The sequence below is a fragment of the Pleurodeles waltl genome, chromosome 5 (genome assembly GCF_031143425.1).
Source record: "Pleurodeles waltl isolate 20211129_DDA chromosome 5, aPleWal1.hap1.20221129, whole genome shotgun sequence".
Classification (NCBI taxonomy): Eukaryota; Metazoa; Chordata; class Amphibia; order Caudata; family Salamandridae; genus Pleurodeles; species Pleurodeles waltl.
The window spans coordinates 1,793,867,814-1,793,890,797 of NC_090444.1; positions in this window are offsets into that span (position 1 = coordinate 1,793,867,814).

Consider the following 22,984-nt stretch of genomic DNA (forward strand, 5'->3'; position numbering starts at 1 on the left):
GCAGTGCCTTGTTCAGCGGTTCTTGAGACGGCGGTGCCCTGTTCAGCGGTTTTTGACTTGAAGGGCCCTGTTCAGCGGTTCTTGACTTGAAGGGCCCTGTTCAGCGGTGCTTGGCTTGAAGGGCCCTGTTCAGCGGTGCTTGACATGTGTGTCCAGGTCACCAGATCCGGCCATTACATGGATTTCACTCGCCACCTGACATGTGGCTGCCGGGCCCTTCGTGCACATCTGTCTTCTCGCTTGCGGGGCCCTCCTGTGCTGCCGTCCCGGGCCCGTGGGTGTCCTCCTGCACACCTGGAATGGGGCTGGTGGGGCCCTCCTGGGCAGCTCGCCTGCTGCCGGACTTGTCGGGCGTGCTGCCCTTGCCACCCTTTCCTGCTCGTCTGTGGCCCTTTCCTCCCTTTGGCGGTGTGCCAGGTGGCACCCCACTCCCTGACGGTGCCAGGGTAGTGCTTTTGGAGCCTGCTGTCTTTGGCCTCTCGTGCCGGGCACTGGCTTTCTTTGCTTTTATTTCAGGGGGTGGGCTGGCCGTCTCTTTACTCCTAGCCGAAGTAGCTGGCCTTGAAGGTGGTGGACTCCAAAATCCTTGGACTATTGTCTTTGTAGGGCCAGGTTTTGTGGTGGCTGAGGTGCTGATTGGAGTCTTATGAGATGGAGGGGGTGGGTCAGTTGTTGAAAAGAGGTCAAGGTTGGAAAGGAAAATCAATTTAGAAAGACAGGGACGGGTAGTTGTAGTGGGTATGGGAGTGGAGGAAGAGGATGTGGTTGTAGGAGAGTGAAGTCTGGTGTCTTTGGGTGCAGGTGCTTGTGCTGGAGGCTGTCGTGAGGTGGATGGCTGTTGGGTGGGTGACTGCCTGCGTTTGTGTGGTTTGGAAGAGGGGGTGACAGACACACTGGGAGAGGACACAGGGGACGTGTAAATGGTAGTGGGGGTGGTGACTGCACGTGTGCGGAGTGTTCTGGTGGGTGTGCTGGTGATGGACGTAGTGGCTGAAGATGTTGTGCATGCAAGTGTGAGTGGAGACGTCACAGGGAGGGAGGAGGGAGACGAGGAGGAGGGGGACACAGAGGAGGCAGTGGCTGTTGGCATGTCTGCATGTGGATGTTGCTTGTGTGAATGCTTGTGTGATGTGTGGTGCTTATGTCTGGATGAGCTTCCCTTGGGTGTTGAGGTGTGTGCAGGCTGGTCTGTAGGTGTGTCTGGGATAGGCAGAGGTACAGGGGAGTGGGACTGGGTTGAGGAAGTTGGAGGAGGGAGGCAGGAGACCGGGACAATGGCTGCCGTCAGTGCTGAGGCCAGAGCGTTGAACGATCGCTGATGGGCAGCCTGACCCGAATGAATGCCCTCCAGGTATGCATTACTCCGGTGCACCTCCCTTTCTACACCCTGGATGGCATTCAAAAGGGTAGACTGCCCAACAATGAGCGTCCTCAGGAGGTCAATGACCTCCTCACTGAGGGCAGCAGGGGTCACTGGGGCAGGGCCTGAGGTGCCTGGGGCGAAGGAGATGCCCACCTTCCTGGGTGAGCGGGCACGGGGCGAAGGCTGAGGGGCTGCTGGGAGGGCGGAGCTTGTGCGCTGGGTGGCGGCTGTACCTGTTGTTGCGGTGGGCACGGATGTTGGCGCCACCACAAGGGAGCTCCCTTCCGAGGACGTGTCTGTGTTGCTGGTGTCACCACGTGTCCCCGCTGTGGAGCTCCCCTCGCCCTCCGTCTCACTGGTGAAATCCGAGTCAGTTGCATGGCCCTCCATGGCCATGTGAGATGCAGCTCCCTCGTGCTCCGATGCCACTTCTCCTCCGCCTGATGATGCTAATGCACACATGAACAGGAAGACCACCAAAAAAGGGGGGGGGTGGATGCATTGGCGACACCGTTGGCGGAGAGGACAGACACAGAAGCCCCCTGCACTACGCCGCGCACTTGGGGTACACTACTCAATCCGTGGGACATGGCCTACAAGCCTATGGACGACAACTCCACACATAGGTGACACAGGGCCATGAATAGCTGTACTAGGCAACCTACAGAGGTGGGGGGCGGGGGCACAGGGCCATGCGTAACGGAGGGGCCTGGCCTACAGAAATCGCCCTGGCCTAGGGATACCCACAGCCCTCCTCCCCCACCCAGACACCTCCAATGTGCGCTAAATCAGCAGAATGTGGTTGTACTCACCCCCTTGTGTCTGCTGTGATGTCCTCACGTGCCCATCCAAATCGGGGTAGGCCACCGCCAGGATCCGGGACATCAGGGGGGTCAAGGTACGACTGGCACCCCTCCTACGTTGGGAGGCCATCCCCAGCAGAGCCTCCGCGGTCTTCCTGCTCCCGCGGCGGATGTCCTCCCACCTCTTCCGGCAGTGGGTGCCCCGTCTGTTGTGGACCCCCAGGGTCCGGACGTCCTTGGCGATGGCACGCCAAATGTCGATTTTCTGATGGGCGCTGACCTATGTGACATGTACAGGGGAGAAAATAAAAAATCATCACCTTCTGCATGCTCGATGTGAGTGGCCCCCCATCCCCACCCTTGCAATGTGACACATGCTCTCATCTGTTGTTTGATGCATGCCTCATTCGCTCTCCTCCCCACCATCTTTCATGCACCCCACTCAACCCAGGCATTGGCCACAAAGCATGGTCCCAGTGTACTTACCTGTTGGTCTGGAGGACCGTAGAGTAGCTCATACTGGGGGAGGACCCCATCCACGAGTTTCTCCAATTCTTCAGAAGTGAAGTCAGGGGCCCTTTCCCCAGTCGCAGCAGCCATTGTCTCTTCCAGACCGAGGTCACAGCAGCACTTGCAGTATAGGTCCTCTCCTGTGGATGATCAGGTATCGAGTGATTAAGCAGATAGAAAATGGCGGTCACGCCCGCGGCGGTGCATACCGCGGCGGGGCGTACGGCGACCGCCGGCGCACATCGTCATTGGCTCCTGAAACCCGTAGGGTTCAATGGGTTCAATGTTAACCAATGCGGCTTTGCGCCGCGGTCTTCCACCGCCTACCGCCACGGTGTGCCACGCCAGCGCATTGACCTCACATCCCACTGTCGCACTTCACAGGTCAGGCAGCCGCCATTTCAAGGGCCCCCATATCTTAATTTCTACTGCGTCACACATGCCTAGGCCTTGCATCAACACTCATACAAGCCATTCAATGCATCGAGAATCGTGTACTGTGCAAGGTGTGGGAAAGTACCTGTGGGTTGATTGACTCTGTGCTCCATGTTGTCCTTCCTAGGCACCGTTCGCTGGGACTTGCGAGGAGATGGAGGAATCTTCCTGTGTACAGACCGCTGGTGGACCTGTCGACAATGGAAGAAAGACATGTCATACTGACATACAGGCTTGACAGAGCCACTATACAGGAACTGTGTGCCCAGCTGGAGCCAGACCAGATGTCACCCATCCGCCAACCCACAGGGATCCCCCCTCTAGTGAAGGTTCTGTCAGTACTCCATTTTTTGGCAAGTGGGTCATTTCAAACAACAGTGGCCATTTCATCAGGGGTGTCTCAGCCTATGTTTTCCAAGGTGTTGTCCAGAGTGTTGTCTGCCCTGCTGAAATACATGCAGAGCTACATTGTTTTTCCTGAGGTGGGCGATTTGGCTACAGTGAAGGGTGATTTCTATGCGCTTGGACATATTCCCAACATCATTGGTGCAATTGATGGGACACATGTTGCTTTGGTCCCCCCCAGCACGAGTGAACAGGTGTACAGGAACAGAAAAAGTTATCATTCCATGAATGTCCAGGTGGTCTGTTTGGCTGACCAGTACATCTCCTATGTAAATGCCAAGTTCCCTGGGTCAGTGCATGACGCGTACATCATGCGAAATAGCAGCATCCCTTACGTGATGGAACTACTTCAGAGACACCATGTGTGGCTAATTGGTGACTCTGGTTACCCCAACCTGTCATGGCTACTGACCCCAGTGAGGAATCCCAGGACAAGGGCAGAGGAACGGTACAATGAGGCCCATGGGCGTACTAGGAAAGTGATCGAGCGGACCTTCGGCCTCCTGAAGGCCCGGTTTAGGTGCCTCCATATGACAGGTGGATCCCTAATGTACTCACCAAAGAAGGTGTGCCATATCATCGTGGCCTGCTGTATGCTTCACAACCTGGCTTTGCGACGCCAGGTGCCTTTCCTGCAGGAGGATGGTCCAGATGGTGGTGTTGTGGCAGCTGTGGAGCCTGCAGAGAGTGAAGAGGAGGAAGACGAAGAGGACGACACAGACAACAGGGACACAGTAATACAGCAGTATTTTTAATGACATACAGGTAAGAATCCACACCGGCATTTTACATTTATTTAAAGTCTCCTGCCACTCTACTGTCTGAGTTTCCCCCCAGTGTATGTTAACTGAGTTGTGACTTTCCCTTCCAATTTCAGATATGTGGGCCCCACTCCGTGACCTCTGCTTTGTTTCCCCATGGACTACAGCTGTGTGACAGTGGTATGTTGTCATCACAATGTAACTGGACATTTTGGCACGGTTCTGTGTAATACATTTGTTCAAAAATACAGGCAGACTCCAGATTATTTTTGTGCAATAAGTGTGTTTATTAAAGTGCTCAATTTTGGGTAATGGTTGCAATTCGGTGATGGGTGATGGTGGAGGAATGTCCATGGCAGAGTCCAGATTTTCAGTCTCACAGGTTCATTGTCCATATGCCTGTGGAAGGTGGAGCAGGGGCAGTTTAAGGTTGGACAGGGTGACAATGTGGGACAGTGGGATGACAATCAGGGGGTATCCTTTCCTGGCGGGGGTCTTGGCATCCTACTCTGTCTTCTTCCTAGATCTCAGGCCCCGCTTGCGGGGTGGTTCTGGTGGCCTGTTGTTCTTGTGTCGGGCCTCCTGTCCACTAGCGCCGGCGGAGGTGGTAGCCTGTTCTTGGTCCATGCTAGTGACAGGGGCCCTTTGTGGTGCCACATGGTCCCGCAATGTGCTGACAATCTGATTGAGAGCCACAACGATGGTGCCCATTGCGGAACTGATGTTTCTGAGTTCTTCCCTGAACCCCATAAACTGTTCCTCCTGCAGTACCTGGATCTCCTGGAACCTGGCCAGGACCGTCGCCATCGTCTCCTGGGAGTGGTGGTATGCTCCCATTATGGAGGATAGGGCCTCGTGGAGAGTGGGTTCCCTGGGCCTGTCCCCCCCCGTCGCACAGGAGCCCTCCCAGTTCCCCTGTTTCCCTGGGCCTCTGTCCCCTGGACCGTGTGCCCACTACCACTGCCCCCAGGTCCCTGTTGTTGTTGGGATGGTGGGTTAACCTGGGTGCCCTGTAGTGGTGGACACACTGCTGATTGACGTGTCCTGGAGACAGAGGCATGGGCCCGCTGGGTGGGTGCTGTGCTGGTGTTCCCAGAGGGGGGTAGGTCTGCTGTGGCCTGTGGCTGTCTGAGGGGAACCGACTGTCCCGAGGTCCCCGATGGGCCGGGCTGGTCATCTGGGTCCAGGGAGACAGAGCTGCTGTCATCACTGTGGGCCTCTTCAGGGGGTGGAATGGACATTTCTGGACCCTCCTGGGTGGTGTCGTGGCGTTCGGGTCCTGCAGGGGTATAAGAGTATGGTTATTGCTTCTGTGTGTGCCATAGTGTGCAATGGGTGGGTGCCCGTGTACCCCTGTGCTGGCATTCCCTTGTGGGGGCTGTTGTGACGGTGGTTTGGGGGGGGATGGGTATGTGCAGTGGGCATGCTTAGGTGATGGGTGTCCATGGTTTGTGGTCGCATGCAGGGCTTGGTGTTGGGATGGGTGGGTTGTGATGGTGAGACATTAGCAAGGAGGATGTGTGATGGGGGTGGGGGGGGGGGGGAGGGTGGGGGTGTGATTTGGCATGCCGGTGGGTGGGGGGGATGAAGTAGTTGAGATTAGACTTACCAGAGTCCATTCCTCCGCCTACTCCTGCGAGGCCCTCAGGATGCAGGATCGCCAAGACCTGTTCCTCCCATGTTGTAAATTCTGGGGGTTGAGGTGGGGGTCCGCCGCCAGTCTTCTGCACCGCAATGTTGTGTCTGGATACCATGGAACGCACCTTCCCCCGTAGGTCGTTCCACCGCTTCCTGATGTCGTCCCGATTTCGTGGATGCTGACCCACAGCGTTGACTCTGTCCACTATTCTTTGCCATAGCTCCATCTTCCTGGCAATGGTGGTGTGCTGCACCTGTGTCCCGAAGAGCTGGGGCTCTACCCGAACTATTTCCTCCACCATGACCCTGAGTTCAGCGTCTGAAAACCTGGGGTGTCTTTGGGGTGCCATGGGGTGGTGTGGATGAGGTGTGGGGTGGTGTTTGTGGTGATGAGTGTGGTGAGTGTGGTGAGTGTGGTGGTGTGTGGTGTTTTGTGCGTGGATGTTGTGTGGGTGATGGTGTAATGTGCCTATGAATGCTCTGTACTAGCTGGTGGTGTCTCTCTCTGGCCTTAGTCAATAAATGGTGGTCGTAGGGGTTTGTGGGTGATGTGGGTGTGTGTTTTATATTGTGTTGGGTGTGTGGGAGTGGTGTTTGTATGTGTATCAGGTGTGTGTATTTCAAAATGTCCAATGTGGCAGTGTTTTGGAGCTGTGTGTGTATTTTGACCGCAGCGGTGTGTACCGCCAATGGAATACCGCGGTTGAAAGACCGCCGCGTGGATTCGTGGGTCGGAATGGAATGGGCGTATTTCTGTTGGCGTGACGGTGGAGGTTTGGTCATCGCCAGTTTTTCGCTGGCCGTTGGTGTGGCGGACTTTTGTGGATGGCGGGTTTTTGGCGGTTTGCCTGTTGCTGGTCAGAATGACCGTGGCGGTTTCCCGCGGCGGTGTTATGGCGGTCTTCTGACCGGCGGTAAGCGCCTTTTACCGCTGAGGTCAGAATGACCCCCATATAGCTATTTTAAAACTAGACAGTGCAATTTTCAACAGTTCCTGTGGGAGGTAAGTGTTTGTTAGTTTTTGCAGGTAAGTAAACCACCTACGGGGTTCAAGTTTGGGTCCAAGGTAGCCCACCGTTGGGGGTTCAGAGCAACCCCAAAGTTACCACACCAGCAGCTCAGGGCTGATCGGGTGCAGAGGTCAAAGTGGTGCCCAAAACACATAGGCTTCAATAGAAAAGGGGGTGCCCTGGTTCCAGTCTGCCAGCAGGTAAGTACCCGGGTCTTCGGAGGGCAGACTAGGGGGGTTTTGTAGGGCACCAGGGGCGACACAAGTCAGCACAGAAAGTACACCCTCAGCAGCACGGGGGCGGCCGGGTGCAGTGTGCAAACAGGCGTCGGGTTCGCAATAGGTTTCAATGGGAGACCAAGAGGTCTCTTCAGCGATGCAGGCAGGCAAGGGGGGGGGCTCCTCGGGGTAGCCACCACCTGGGCAAGGGAGAGGTCCACCTGGGGGTCGCTCCTGCACTGAAGGTCGGATCCTTCAGGTCCTGGGGGCTGCGGGTACAGTGTCTTTACCAGGCGTCGGGTCTTTGAAGCAGGCAGTCGCGGTCAGGGGGAGCCTCGGGATTCCCTCTGCAGGCGTCGCTGTGGGGGCTCAGGGGGGTCAACACTGGCTACTCACGGTCTCGTAGTCGCCGGGGAGTCCTCCCTGTGGTGTTTGTTCTCCACAAGTCGAACCGGGAGCGTCGGGTGCAGAGTGCAAAGTCTCACGCTTCCGGCGGGAAACGTGTGTTGTTTCAAAGTTGCTTCTTTGTTGCAAAGTTGCAGTCTTTGTGGAACAGAGCCGCTGTCCTCCGGAGTTCTTGGTCCTTCTAGATGCAGGGTAGTCCTCTGAGGCTTCAGAGGTCGCTGGACCCTGTGGAATGCGTCGCTGGAGCAGTGTCTTTAGAAGTGGGGAGACAGGCCGGTAGAGCTGGGGCCAAAGCAGTTGGTGTCTCCGTCTTCGCTGCAGGTTTTCAGCTCAGCAGTCCTTCTTCGTCTTAGGTTGCAGGAATCTAGTTTCCTAGGTTCTGGGGAGCCCTTAAATACTAACTTTAAGGGTGTGTTTAGGTCTGGGAGGGCAGTAGCCAATGGGCTGCACCCTCTTTGTGCCTCCTCCCTGAGGGGAGGGGGCACATCCCTATTCCTATTGGGGAATCCTCCTTCTACAAGATGGTGGATTTCTAAAAGTAAGAGTCACCTCAGCTCAGTACACCTTAGGGGCTGTCCTGACTGGGGGGTGACTCCTCCTTGTTTTTCTCATTATCTCCCTGGACTTGCCGCCAAAAGTGGGGGCTGTGTCCAGGGGACGGGCATCTCCACTAGCTGGAGTGCCCTGGGGCATTGTAACACGAAGCCTGAGCCTTTGAGGCTCACTGCTAGGTGTTACAGTTCCTGCAGGGGGGAGGTGTGAAGCATCTCCACCCAGAGCAGGCTTTTGTTTCTGTCCCCAAAGAGCACAAAGGCCCTCACCACATGGGGTCAGAAACTCGTCTCTCAGCAGCAGGCTGGCACAGACCAGTCAGTCCTGCACTGAACAATTGGGTAAAATACAGGGGCATCTCTAAGATGCCCTCTGTGTGCATTTCTTAATAAATCCAACACTGGCATCAGTGTGGGTTTATTATTCTGAGAAGTTTAATACCAAACTTCCCAGTATTCAGTGTAGCCATTATGAAGCTGTGGAGTTCGTTTTTGACAAACTCCCAGACCATATACTTAATATGGCCACACTGTACTTACAATGTCTAAGAATAGACTTAGACACTGTAGGGGCATATTGCTCATGCAGCTATGCCCTCACCTGTGGTATAGTGCACCCTGCCTTAGGGCTGTAATGCCTGCTCGAGGGGTGACTTACCTATGCCACAGGCAGTATTTTGTGGGCATGGCATCCTGAGGGGGATGCCATGTCGACTTTGTCTTTTTCTCTCCACCAACACACACAATCTGCAGTGGCAGTGTGCAGGTGTTAGGTGAGGGGTCCCTAAGGGTGGCACAACACATGTTGCAGCCCTTAGAGACCTTCCCTGGTCACAGGGCCCTTGGTACCACTGGTACCTTTTACAAGGGTCTTATCTGTGTGCCAGGGGTGTGCCAATTGTGGGAACAATGGTACATTTTGGGTAAAAGAACACTGGTGCTGGAGCCTGGTTAGCAGGGTCCCAGCACACTTCTCAGTCAAGTCAGCATCAGTATCAGGCAAAAAGTGGGGGGTAAATGCAACAGGGAGCCATTTCCTTACAATTCATTTATCTATTACTTAGTTATAACTTTTCTTTTGGTCTGACACTTTAGCGTGTTGAATTTGAGTAATATTTGACTACTGTCTTCATTGCAAAATCTTTGCCAAGAGACCAATGGTCAGTAGATACAATGCTGAACTCTAAGGTTGACCGCAGCTTAAAAGAACATGGATTTTCAATATGTGGTTTAGGAGGAGGGTAACCATTGAGAACAGTGATTATTAGATTGAGAAAAGCTCCTGGTACATTGATCCAAGAACTGGTAGGATCTGGCAAGGTAGCTTGAGTTTGGCATGGAGTGTAAGAGTTAGTTTTGTCAGAAAATAGGGACCTTGCGCCTGGCAATGGAAGTGTAAGGCTTCCCTGCCATCACTGTCACTCCATGGGTCATCCATCAGGGCCCTCCTCCTTCCCCTTATCATGAGCATTAGCTTTGTCTCTTGTAGCTCACCTGCTCTGATCATGCTCTGATTATGGTCTTGAACCTGTCTGCTGCTTTAAACACTCTTTACCACTCTCCCTCCTTGAAATGAACTGGAGAGGTTTGTGTCTATTGTTGCAAAACTGTGGACTAACATCTGTGCCTGGGGTGTAAATATACACACTAAAACTTTTTGTATGCAGATGTATCTAGGGTTTCTGCATTTCCCTAGCTAGTCTGGTGGCATGATGGACTAATGAATCCAGAGCAGGCATCTCTGTTTGACCTCTTTTTGCATTGTCTCATTATCTCGTGACACCATAGGCCCCTGCTTTAACGAACTTATCCCAGCAAGATGTAACGAGTCCTCTCCTGGGCCCTCCATCCTGTTATCTCTGGCACTACCAAAAAAAATTTGTTGTGGCTGTTGTTGACCCCCCACGTCTACCTATGACAGTATCATATCATCTTGAGAGTTCTTCCTCTGCTCCACCTGACTCCCAGCAACATGCTTTTCTAGGGCCGCCACGTCTGAAGCATGACCCTGCCCCCCCCTCCTTCCTGTGGGGGGAGTCCTTCCGCAGCCACCATCTCAATAGTTGCTAATTGATCAGCCACCACCGCAGCAGAGGGGGTATCTATACCCCCCGCCGGTATGTCCTTCCCTCTCTCAAGAAACCTATCCAGCGAAGCATTCTTAATTTTAGAGTACATCTTCTCCCCCGAACCATGTTTTCTATCCACTGTTGCCCCCTGTTGAGTTGACGTACTAACCCTTAACGGTTTTCCCTGTCCAGTCAAAGTCATATATTTCGACCCCTTTGGCGGCATTTTTACTTTCTTCGCTCTCCGAAGCACAGATGCGTTATTGCAGTAAATACCAAATGCCAAGCGCCGGTAATAGAAAAACATTCTAACCGTTTTGTGAATCCGCGCCTGAAGCTTTCCAAAATTAGCGTCCGTAAACACGAACCAGCCGTTGCCCTCAAGCAGGAACGGGAGCGAGCCAGAGCACATTCCTCGAAGGTGGCGTGTAATCCTTTAACTTCAGCAACAGTATCCACGATATTTTTTAAAACAGCAAACCGCCTTTATAATGTATCCAGTATCCAGTATGTCCGATCGCTAGAGGGGAAGCCGCCGATACATTGTATCCAGCGCGAGGACGCGCGAGGACGCCGTTGCCGCAGAGAGAACCTCCGGCTCACAGGAAAGCTTCCGCCACACTGAAGGTTTCTGGCCGGAGCAGACGTTCACGGACGAATCAAGCGGCCGCCATCTTGCTTTCCCTGGCTGCGAACACGTCCAGCCTCTGTTTGACCTCAATGGTCACAGGTTTGAATCCTGACTGCCATAATCCATAGTTTGATAATGGAAATACCATTACGGTTGGTAACAATAAATATCTGTTTTTCAGTGGAAAGAAAAACACACTGCAACCTATTCAACAACCTGCATTTTGTAGTATGTTTTGTAGTGCTACAATCGTACCAAAAAACCCTCCACAAAATGCTATTCACAAACCTACATCAGATTTTACTCCTCCACCTCTCAATCAATCAGTCAATCAATTAGTTCTTGTAAAGCATGACGTATCACCTGTGAGGGTATCAAAGCACTGGTCTTAGGGTCTCAGACGAAAAGCCAGGTCTTGAGTCCCTTCCTGAAGTCTGCCAGTGAGGGTGATGTAAAAAGGTGGAGGGGAAGGGCGTTCCAGGATTTGGTGGCAAGGTGGGAGAAGGATCATTCTCCAGTTCGGCAACAGCGGATGCGAGGTGTCTGTGCGAAGGCAAGGTGGGTGGAGCAGAGGTTTCTGTGTGGCTGGTGCAATTTAGTCAGTGGTTCATGTAGACTGGTCCCTGATCATGGAGTGCTTTGAATGTGTGGGTCAGAAGCTTAAAATGACATATCTTCTGTATGGGGAGCCAGTAGAGAATTCTCAGGTGGTGGGAGATGTGGGTTCTTTTGACTAGGTTGAGAATCAATGTGGCTGAAGTGTTTTGAATTGTTTGCAGCCTTTTCATGAGTTCGATGGTGGTACCTGCACAGAGTGCATTGCCATAGTCCAAATGGCTGGTGATGAGTGCCTGTGTCACTATCTTTTTGGTGTCGGAGGGAAACCATTTCAAAATCCTGTGGAGTTGCATGGAAGCAGGCTGAGGAGACAGAACTGACCTGTTTTTTCATTAATAGTTCACTGTCTAGGATGATGCTGAGGTAACAGATGTGATCTGTCGGGATAGGGTTGGGCCACCACAAGTCATTCCAGATGGAGGTGTGGCTGCCAAAGATCAGTAATTCGGTTTTGACAGTGTTGAGCTTAAGGCAGTTGCTCTTCATTCAGGCTTCTACGTTCCTCATGCAGTTGTGTGTGGATGTCGTTGGTGTAGAAGATGATATTGATGTTGTGGGTTCTGTCGATATCTGCTAGTGGCGTCATGTATATGTTGAAGACGAAGGGACTGATAGACGAGCCTTGTGGGATGCCGCAGATGGGGTGCTTTGGCTGAGAGGTGAATGGAGGGAAACTCACTTTCAGTGTGTGCCCTGAGAGGAAGAATGCCATCCATCCAAGGGTGTTGTCTTTGATTCTGCACTGGTGCAGACAGTTGATGACTGTTTGGTTGGAGGCAGTATCGAAGGTAGCTGAGGGGTCAAGAAGGATCAGGGCGGTTGATTCTCCTCTGTCGAGTAGGGTGCGGATTTCATCTGTTGTGGCAATCAGGGCTGTTTTGGTGCTGTGGTTGGCTCTGACTTCTCATTGGGAGGGGTCTAGCAGGTTGTCTCTTTCCTGGTGTTCAGTGAGTTGGTGGTTAATTTATTTCCTAGGACTTTGGCAGGAAACAGGAGCAGCAAGATGGGGCGATAGTTCTGTAGGTTGTTGGGGTCTGCGGAAGGTTTCCAGGCATTGGGGAAAGTGTCTGTGGTGATGGATGTGTAGAGGATGGTGGTGAGCTGGTGGAGGCTCTTTTCGCTTCCGAGGTTCAAGAATCGACGGGGACAGGTGTTGGTAGGTGCTCCTGAGTGGACAGAGTTCATTAGGGGTCTGGTGTTCGAAGTGATGAGCTGTTTCTGTGGAGTTTGGGATACTGAGGCAGTTGGTGATTTGGGGCTTACATTTCTGTAAATGGTGGCTATCTTGTTGCAGAAGTGGTCTGTGAGAGCAGTGCAGAGTTGCTGGGAGGACAGGATTGTGTTTTCTGTGGCTGAAGGGCAGATGAACTCTCTGACAATGGTGAACAATTTCTTGTTCTAGTTGGCAATGGCCTCTATGCGGTGTGTTAGGGCCTTCTTCTCTGCAGCTTTGAGAAGTGTTGGTGGTTGTTGAGGTCAGACTTGAAGGTGGTTCGATCACTGTCTTTTTTGCTGGAGTGCTACTTTCTTTCCAGTTGCTTGATGTCAGGCTGGGAGAGGCTGAGAGCATCTGTCCATTGACGTTGAGTGTCGTAAGTCCAGCTGTGGAGAGGGGCGCAGAAGTGGTTGGGGGTGGTGCAGGGTGAACTGGTGATAGTGAAGTGCATGATGGAGTGATCAGACCAGGTAAGTTCTGTGGTGTGGCTGTATCTGATTCTGTTTCTGGATTTAAAGATGGGGACTAGTGTATGTCCAGCTCTGTGCATGGGGTCTGAGACCAACTGCTTCAGGCCGATGTTGTCCATATGTACAATGAGGTTGGTAGAGTTTGGGTCTGTGATGTCGTCCAGGTGAAAATTGAGGTCTCCTAAGAAGATGAAGTGTTCGGATTCTAAGGTGAGCAGGTGATGAATTCTGTGATGGAGTCGCTGATGCTGGTCTGTGGTCCTGGGGGTTTGTATGTGAGGGTACCTATGAGGGTGGTTTTTTCGTCAGTATGGAGCTGGAAGTTCAAGTGTTCCATGAATGGTGCAGTTTCGTCTTTGGTGGTTGCGCTTCTCTTACCTTTTCTGTGGAGAGATCTCCACTCTGAGTAAGGAGACTTTACGCATGTAAGCATATGTTTTAGTAGTAAATTTAGGAGGGACAGAGAGAGTGGCTGGAAAATGGAGAATAGTTACTACTAAATAGAAAGGTTAAAGGACAAGTAAGGAGGGGTTTAAGGAGGGTTAGGTAGGGGTTGAGTGAAGAAATGTACCCACCCATAAAAAGTGTAAAATTCCATTGCTATTCACAAACTGCACTTCTAAAGTTAATTTAGCCAAGGAGGGATCCAAAAAATAGTAAAGCACTCCAGGTCAGAGCTGAAGTACATCACCACACATGGCCAACCACTGGAACTGCAACACAATGCCTCATCGAAAGTAAGAGTAAATGAATTTAAATGACTTAATAGAGTTAAAAATATAAATAAATATAATTTAATGTCTAAATATAATACATAATACATATTTATTATATCTAAAGTATTTTTAGAGCATGCTTTGAATTTAAAACCTGGTGTAACATTAAACTGCAATAAAATATTATTGCATTTCTTATCATTAGTTCTCTATATCCTTTTTAATAATCATTAATACATAATACAAATAGTTGCTTTACTTTAGTTGTGATTTCGTTTTTCAATTTAAACTTCATCACATTTCTTTTATTTAATTTAATATATTTCAATTAATGATTTTCAAAATGAAGTAAATGGTGCACTGGCATTTTTATTTCTTGTTCTACATTTGAATAAACATATAAAATCAAATTACAATAATATTTGACATAAAAATGTTTACAAACTTTGTTTAAGTTTAATAAACTTAAAAAAATGTCCTTATAGTTTACCATAAGGAGATCTCTGGGCTGCAGTTGTGGTGGAAAACTCTGTAGGTCGTGGTTTAGGGAAAAGTTATCTTTGGTTTACAAACTCTACAAAGGGTGTGGAATAAGCTATCAACTAACAATCAGGCAGAACAAAGTTAACTCCTGGAAGCATGCATTAATTGCTGACTCGGAACAAGGCCCTAAACAGTAAATGTAAATATGCTGAGATCTCTCCATAAAAAAGACAGGAGAAGTGGAGGTGGAGATTTGCAATCATAGTTTGTGAATTGCATTTTGTAATACGCACACAGTACTGCTGTATTGCTACTTACATACTACAAAGTTCAGTTTGAATTGGACACATTGGCCCTCATTCTGACCCTGGCGGTCGGTGATAAAGCGGCGGCCAAGCCGCCAACAGGCCGGCGGTCTAAAATATGCAATTCTGACCCTGGCGGGAACCGCCAACACAGCCCGCCAACTTAACACTCCGACCGCCACAGCGGTACAAACAAACAGCGCGGCGGTTCCCGCCAACAGCCCGGCGGCAGACAAAGTACCGCCCACCCTATTACGACCCACCAATCTGCCACCTTTTCCGGGGCGGGAGCACCGCCGATAAGAACACGGCGGAAACAGACTACGAACGGGAAAACGCTCACCTCTACGCACTCCACGCGAGATTCCGGCAGTATGGAGCCAGAGTTGCAGGTCATCCCCGCACTCCTATTCCTCCTCATATACCAGGAGCACGCCCGGCGGCGCGGAAGACATCGGTGAGTACGGCACCTACGACACAGGGGAGGGAAAAGATTACCGGCACACACCCACCCACCCACACCCACTACAACACACACATCAATGCATTCCCACAGATCACTGTCACAACCCACAAACCACCCCCCTCCGAAATAATGCAAAGACCAAAAGAAGAGATCATAAACGGGCAGATATATTGAAATATGTACACCATTAATCCCAATAAATAAATAAACTATGTACAAAATATATACAGCTACTAAATGTAGTCCAACCACTGTCCGTGGATCACAGGGGTCCTGTGCAAAGGGGCAAGGCCCAGTCCCACGACAAGAACTCCACGGAGAGAACACTGCAGGGGCATCAGAAAGAAAATAGGACAGGCACCTCAGGGGGAAGGGAAGGGGGGGCACCTCAGCCACTTGAGTACACGACGCCAGATCCACGAGGGGACTCCATGACCACTGGCCCATCCTGGGGAGAGCAAAGCCACAGTCCAAACAGTCCATACAGTGGGTGGCCTGCCCACTGGGCCATCCTGGGGAGAGCAAAGCCACAGTCCAAACAGTCCATACAGTGGGTGGCCTGCCCACTGGGCCATCCTGGGGAGAGCAAAGCCACAGTCCAAACAGTCCATACAGTGGGTGGCCTGCCCACTGGGCCATCCTGGGGAGAGCAAAGCCACAGTCCATACAGTCCATACAGTGGGTGGCCTGCCCACTGGGCCATCCTGGGGAGAGCAAAGCCACAGTCCATACAGTCCATACAGTGGGTGGCCTGCCCACTGGGCCATCCTGGGGAGAGCAAAGCCACAGTCCAAACAGTCCATACAGTGGGTGGCCTGCCCACTGGGCCATCCTGGGGAGAGCAAAGCCACAGTCCATACAGTCCATACAGTGGGTGGCCTGCCCACTGGGCCATCCTGGGGAGAGCAAAGCCACAGTCCATACAGTCCATACAGTGGGTGGCCTGCCCACTGGGCCATCCTGGGGAGAGCAAAGCCACAGTCCAAACAGTCCATACAGTGGGTGGCCTGCCCACTGGGCCATCCTGGGGAGAGCAAAGCCACAGTCCATACAGTCCATACAGTGGGTGGCCTGCCCACTGGGCCATCCTGGGGAGAGCAAAGCCACAGTCCATACAGTCCATAACAGACCCCACTGCCACTGGAGGAGGCAAGTTGGCCAGAGGACATCCTGCAGCCCTGCCCGAGATAGATCCTGCCCTGCCACGTCTGCCAAAGGGCCAGCGGTTCTTGCCCTGAAGGGCCCAGTTCAGCGGTTCTTGAGACGGCGGGGCCCAGTTCAGCGGTTCTTGAGACGGCGGGGCCCAGTTCAGCACTCCTTGCCTTGAAGGGCCCAGTTCAGCGGTTCTTGAGACGGCGGGGCCCAGTTCAGCGCTTCTTGCCTTGAAGGGCCCAGTTCAGCGGTTCTTGAGACGGCGGGGCCCAGTTCAGCGCTTCTTGGCTTGAAGGGCCCAGTTCAGCGGTTCTTGAGACGGCGGGGCCCAGTTCAGCGGTTCTTGAGACGGCGGGGCCCAGTTCAGCGCTTCTTGAGACGGCGGGGCCCAGTTCAGCGCTTCTTGAGACGGCGGGGCCCAGTTCAGCGGTTCTTGCCTTGAAGGGCCCAGTTCAGCGGTTCTTGAGACGGCGGGGCCCAGTTCAGCGCTTCTTGCCTTGAAGGGCCCAGTTCAGCGGTTCTTGAGACGGCGGGGCCCAGTTCAGCGCTTCTTGAGACGGCGGGGCCCAGTTCAGCGGTTCTTGAGACAGCGGGGCCCAGTTCAGCGGTTCTTGAGACGGCGGGGCCCAGGTCAGCGCTTCTTGAGACGGCGGGGCCCAGTTCAGCGGTTCTTGCCTTGAAGGGCCCAGTTCAGCGGTTCTTGAGACGGCGGGGCCCAGTTCAGCGCTTCTTGAGACGGCGGGGCCCAGTTCAGCGCTTCTTGAGACGGCGGGGCCCAGTTCAGCGGTTCTTGCCTTGAATGGCCCAGTTCAGCGGTTCTTGAGACGGCGGGGCCCAGTTCAGCGCTTCTTGCCTTGAAGGGCCCAGTTCAGCGGTTCTTGAGACGGCGGGGCCCAGTTCAGCGCTTCTTGAGACGGCGGGGCCCAGTTCAGCGGTTCTTGAGACGGCGGGGCCCAGTTCAGCGGTTCTTGAGACGGCGGGGCCCAGGTCAGCGCTTCTTGAGACGGCGGGGCCCAGTTCAGCGGTTCTTGCCTTGAAGGGCCCAGTTCAGCGGTTCTTGAGACGGCGGGGCCCAGTTCAGCGGTTCTTGAGACGGCGGGGCCCAGTTCAGCGGTTCTTGCCTTGAAGGGCCCAGTTCAGCGGTTCTTGAGACGGCGGGGCCCAGTTCAGCGGTTCTTGAGACGGCGGGGCCCAGTTCAGCGGTTCTTGCCTTGAAGGGCCCAGTTCAGCGGTTCTTGAGACGGCGGACGGTCTATGGCCAACTGCTAAATGCCTGGTGGTGCCCTCCTGGGCAGCGGGGATGGTGCTCCTTCACTGCCCACCTGGGCTGTGGGTGGTGGGGCCCTCCTGGCCAGCTGGGCTGGGTCCTCCCTGGGCAGCGGCTATGGGGCTGGTGGGCTCTCCCGGGGCAGCTGTGCCGGTTCCTCCCGGGGCAGCGGCTATGGGGGTTGTGGGCTCCTCCTGGGCAGCAGGCCTGCTGCCTGACCTCTCCAACTTGCTGCCCTTGCCCTCCTTAGTCGTCGGCCTGTGGCCCTTTCCTCCCTTTGGAGCTGTGGCTGGTGACTGTCTCTGGGTGGTGTCCGGGGGGGATGTAGAAGGCGGGCTCCTGCGGCGCCCCTTCCGCCTTCTGCTCCTCTTCCCAGGGGGTGGGCTGGCTGTCCCCTTGCTGCTGGGCGAAGATCCAGACATGCGGGCTGGCGGGCTCCAATACCCCTGCACCCTTGTCAAGGGGGCTGCAGGGCTGGTGGTGGCTGAGGTGCTCTTCTTACCCCGACAAGAAGGAGGGGGGGGGCTCAGGGTCAGGAAAGAAGTTAGTAGTGGCGAGGAAGAGCTTCTTGGGACAATGGAGAGTGGTAGGTACAGTGGGAATGGGAGTGGAGGGAGAGGATGTGGTTGTAGGTGAGTCACGTTTGCTGTCTTTGGGTGCAGGTGCAGGAGGGATAGGGTGTCGTGAGGTGGATGGCTGTTGGGTGGGTGGGTGGCTGCGTTTGTGTGGTGTGGAAGAGGGGGTGACAGACACAGTGGGAGAGGACACAGGGGACGTGTAAATGGCAGTGGGGGTGGTGACTGCACGTGTGCGGACTGGAGTGGAGGGTGTGCTGGTGATGGAAACACTGGCTGATGGTGAGGTGAATGGAGGTGTGAGTGTAGACGTCACAGGGAGGGAGGAGGGAGACGAGGAGGTGGGGGTCACAGAGGTGGTAGTGACTGTTGGCATGTCTGCATAGGAATGTTGCGTGTGTGAATGTCTGCGTGATCTGTGGTGCTTATGTTTGGATGAGCTTCTCTTGGGTGTTGAGGTGTGTGCAGGCTGGTCTGATGGTGTGGGTGGGACAGGCAGAGGAACAGGAGACTGGGAGGAGGGAGTTAGTAGAGGGAGGCAGGAGACAGGGACAATGGCTGCCGTCAGTGCTGAGGCCAGAGCCTGGAACGATCGCTGATGGGCAGCCTGACCCGAATGAATGCCCTCCAGGTACGCATTGCTGCGATGAACCTCCCTCTCCACCCCCTGGATGGCATTCAAAAGGGTAGTCTGCCCAACAATGAGCGTTCGGAGGAGGTCAATGACCTCCTCACTGAGGGCAGCGGGGGTAACAGGGGCAGGGCCTGAGGTGCCTGGGGCGAAGGAGATGCCCGGCTTCCTGGCAGAGCGGGCACGGGGCGAACGCGGAGGGGCTGCTGGGAGGGCGGAGATGGTGCGCTGGGTGGCGGCTGTACCTGTAATGGCGGGCGGCACGGATGGTGCCACCCCCGCAAGGGAGCCCCCTTCCGAGGACGTGTCCGTGTCGCTGCAGGCTCCAGTCGTCCCCGTCGTGGAGCTCCCCTCGCCCTCCGTCTCACTGGTCCAGTCTGACTCTGTGGCATGGCCCTCCTGGGCCATGTGAGATGCAGCTCCCTCCTGCCCCGATGCCACTTCTCCTCCGCCTGATGATGCTGATGCACACAAGCACAGAAAGACAAACAAAAAGGGGGGGGGAGAGAGAAATAAAGGGCTATTGAGTACATGGATCTCCGGTACAGTTAGCGGACATGACAGACACAGATGCCCCCTGCACTAAGTTGCGCACTTGGGGTACGCTACGCATTCCGTGGAACATGGCCTACACGCCTAGAGTTGACAACTGCACCCATGGATGACACGGCCCAGGGATGGCTGTACTGACAAACTACTGAGGGTGGTGGCTGGGGACACAGGGGCTTACGGGGGTGCCCAGCCTACAGATATCGCCCTGGCCTAGGGGGACCCCCAGCCCTCCTCCCCCACCCAGACACCTCCACTGCGCGACAACAGAGTAGATAATGCTTGTACTCACCCCCTTGTGTCTGCTGTGCTGCCCTCACGCGCCCATCCAAATCAGGGTAGGCCACCGCCAGGATCCGGAACATCAGGGGGCTCAGTTGACGGCAGGCACCCCGCCTACGTTGGGAGGCCATCCCCAGCAGAGACTCGCGGTCTTCTTGGTCCCGCGGCGGATGTCCTCCCACCTCTTGCGGCAGTGGGTGCCCCGTCGATGGTGGACCCCCAGGGCCCGGACTTCCTTGGCGATGGCACAGCAAATCCCGATCTTCTCATGGGCGCGGACCTATGTGACACGTACAGGGAGGGAGAAATACCACGTTCAAGTTACTCAGCATTTTCCTTTCCAGTGGCCCAACGCCCCCCATCCCCGCCAGGCCCCCCGCCATGCCCCCCGCCATGCCCAACATGCCCCCCATCCCCGCCAGGCCCCCCGCCAGGCCCCCCGCCATGCCCAACATGCCCCCCATCCCCGCCAGGCCCCCCGCCAGGCCCCCCGCCATGCCCAACATGCCCCCCATCCCCGCCAGGCCCCCCGCCATGCCCAACATGCCCCCCATCCCCGCCAGGCCCCCCGCCATGCCCAACATGCCCCCCATCCCCGCCAGGCCCCCCGCCATGCCCCCCGCCATGCCCAACATGCCCCCCATCCCCGCCAGGCCCCCCGCCAGGCCCCCCGCCAGCCCCAACATGCCCCGCATCCCCGCCAGGCCCCCAAGCCAGCCAGTGGCCCCAAATCCATATTGAATTAAACTCACTTGTTGGTCTGGAGGACCGTAGAGTAGCGCATACTGGGGGAGGACCCCATCCACAAGTTTCTCCAACTCCTCTCCAGTGAAGGCAGGGGCCCTTTCCCCAGTCGCAGCAGCCATTGTCCCTTCCAGACCGAGGTCACAGCAACACTTGCAGTATAGGTCCTCTCCTGTGAAAGTTCAAGTCGCAAGTGGATAAGTAGATAGAAAATGGCAGTCACGTCCGCGGCGGTGCGTACCGCGGCGGGGCGTCCCGCCACCGCCGGCGCCCTTCGCCATTGGCTCCTGAAACCCATAGGCTTCAATGTTAACCAATGCGGCTTCGCGCCGCGGTCTTCGCCCGCCGCCCGCCGCGGTGTGCCACGCCAGCGCATTGACCTCACATCCCATTGTCACACTTCACAGGTCAGGCAGCCGCCATTTCCAGGGCCCACATGGCTCAATTTCAACTGCGTCACACAGGCCTAGGCCTTGCATAGCCACTCAGACACGCCATTCACTGCATAGAGAATCGTATACTGTGCTAGCTGTGAGTACGTACCTGTGGGTTGCTTGACTGTGTGCTCCATGTTGTCCTTCCTAGGCACCGTCCGCTGGGTTGGGCGAGGAGACGGATGAATCCTCCCGTGTACCGACCGCTGGTGGACCTGTCGACAATGGAAGAACGCCACATTATCCTGACCTACCGTCTTAACCGTGCCACTATCCATGAACTGTGTGCCCGGCTGGAGCCCGACCTGATGTCCCCCATCCGCCAACCCACAGGGATTCCCCCTCTGGTGCAGGTCATGTCAGTACTACATTTCTTGGCAAGTGGGTCATTTCAGACAACCGTGGGAATTGCTTCCGGGATGTCTCAGCCCATGTTTTCGAAGGTGTTATCCAGAGTGTTGTCTGCCCTGATGAAATCCGTGAGGAACTACATCATTTTCCCTGAGGTGGGCGAATTGGCTACAGTGAAGGGTGATTTCTACGCCCTTGGACATATTCCCAACGTAATTGGTGCCATTGATGGGACCCATGTGGCTTTGGTTCCCCCAAGAGACAGGGAGCAGGTGTACAGGAACAGAAAAAATTACCATTCAATGAACATCCAGGTGGTGTGTTTGGCTGACCAGTACATCTCGCATGTAAATGCCAAATTCCCAGGGTCAGTGCATGACGCCTACATCCTCAGGAATAGCAGCATCCCTTACGTGATGGAACAGCTACAGAGACACCGTGTATGGCTAGTGGGGGACTCTGGGTACCCCAACCTGTCGTGGCTACTGACCCCAGTAAGGAATCCCCGGACCAGGGCAGAGGAACGGTACAATGAGGCCCATGGGCGTACTAGGAGGGTGATCGAACGCACCTTTGGCCTCCTAAAGGCCAGGTTTAGGTGCCTGCATATGACCGGTGGATCCCTAATGTACTCACCTAAGAAGGTGTGTCACATCATCGTGGCCTGCTGCATGCTTCACAACCTGGCTTTGCGCCGCCAGGTGCCTTTCCTGCAGGAGGATGGTCGAGACGGTGGTGTTGTGGCAGCGGTGGAACCTGAGGAGAGTGACGAGGAGGAAGACGACGGGGCTGAAACAGACAACAGGGACAGAATCATTGAACAGTACTTCCAATAGGACACAGGTAACATTTCAAAGATAATTTAGTAAATGTTAACTACTCTGCAGCATCTCTGCTGCCTGTCTATTTGCCCCAGTGTATGATGACTGAGTTTTGGCTTTTCCCTCCCTATTTCAGATCTGGGGTCCCCACTACGAGTCCTGTGCTTCGTTTCCCCATGGACTACAGCTTTGTGGCAGCTGTTTGTTGACTTCACCATGTACAAGGACATATTTGCACTGTCATGTCAATTACAATCTATTGAAATCACAGCCAGACTCCTGATATTTTGGTGCAAAATAGGTGTTTATTGAAGTGCTCAAAATGGGATGGGTGGTTTCAAGTGGGTGGGGGCTATGGTGAAGGAATGTCCATGGCAGAGTCCAGAGTAACAGTCACACAGGTGCATTGTCCAGAGGCCTGTGGAGAGATGGAGCATGGGCAGTTCAAGGATGGACAGGGTGACAATGTGGGACAGTGGGATGACATCAGGTGGTATCCATTGCTGGCGGGGGTCTTGACATCCTACTCTGTCTTCTTGCGAGATCTCAGGGCCCTCTTGCGGGGTGGTTCTTCTCCTGCAGGAGGTGGGGGTCTGGTGGGCTGCTGCTGTGCGGGGGCCTCCTGTCCACTAGCGCCGGCGGAGGTGGATGGCTGTTCTTGGTCCAGGCTAGTGGCAGGGGCCCTTGGGTGTTGTTCAGTGTCCGCCCTGCTGTTTACGAGGTCCTGCAGCAGCCCTACCATGGTAACCAGGGTGGTGTTGATGGCTCTGATGTCCTCCCTGTACCCCCGATAGTGTTCCTCCTGCAGCACCTGGATCTCCTGGAACCGGGCCAGTACCGTCGCCATCGTCTCCTGGGAGCGGTTGTATGCTCCCATGATGGTGGTGAGGACCTCGTGGAGAGTGGGTTCCCTGGGCCTCTCCTCCCCGCCCTGTCGCACAGCTGCCCGCCGAGTTGCCCTGTTTCCCTGGGCCTCTGCCCCCTGGCCGGTGTGCCCACTACCACTGCCCCCAGGTCCCTGTTGTTGTTGGGGTGGTGGGTTATCCTGGGTGCCCTGTAGTGGTAGACACACCGCAGATTGACGCGCCCTGGAGACAGAGGCATG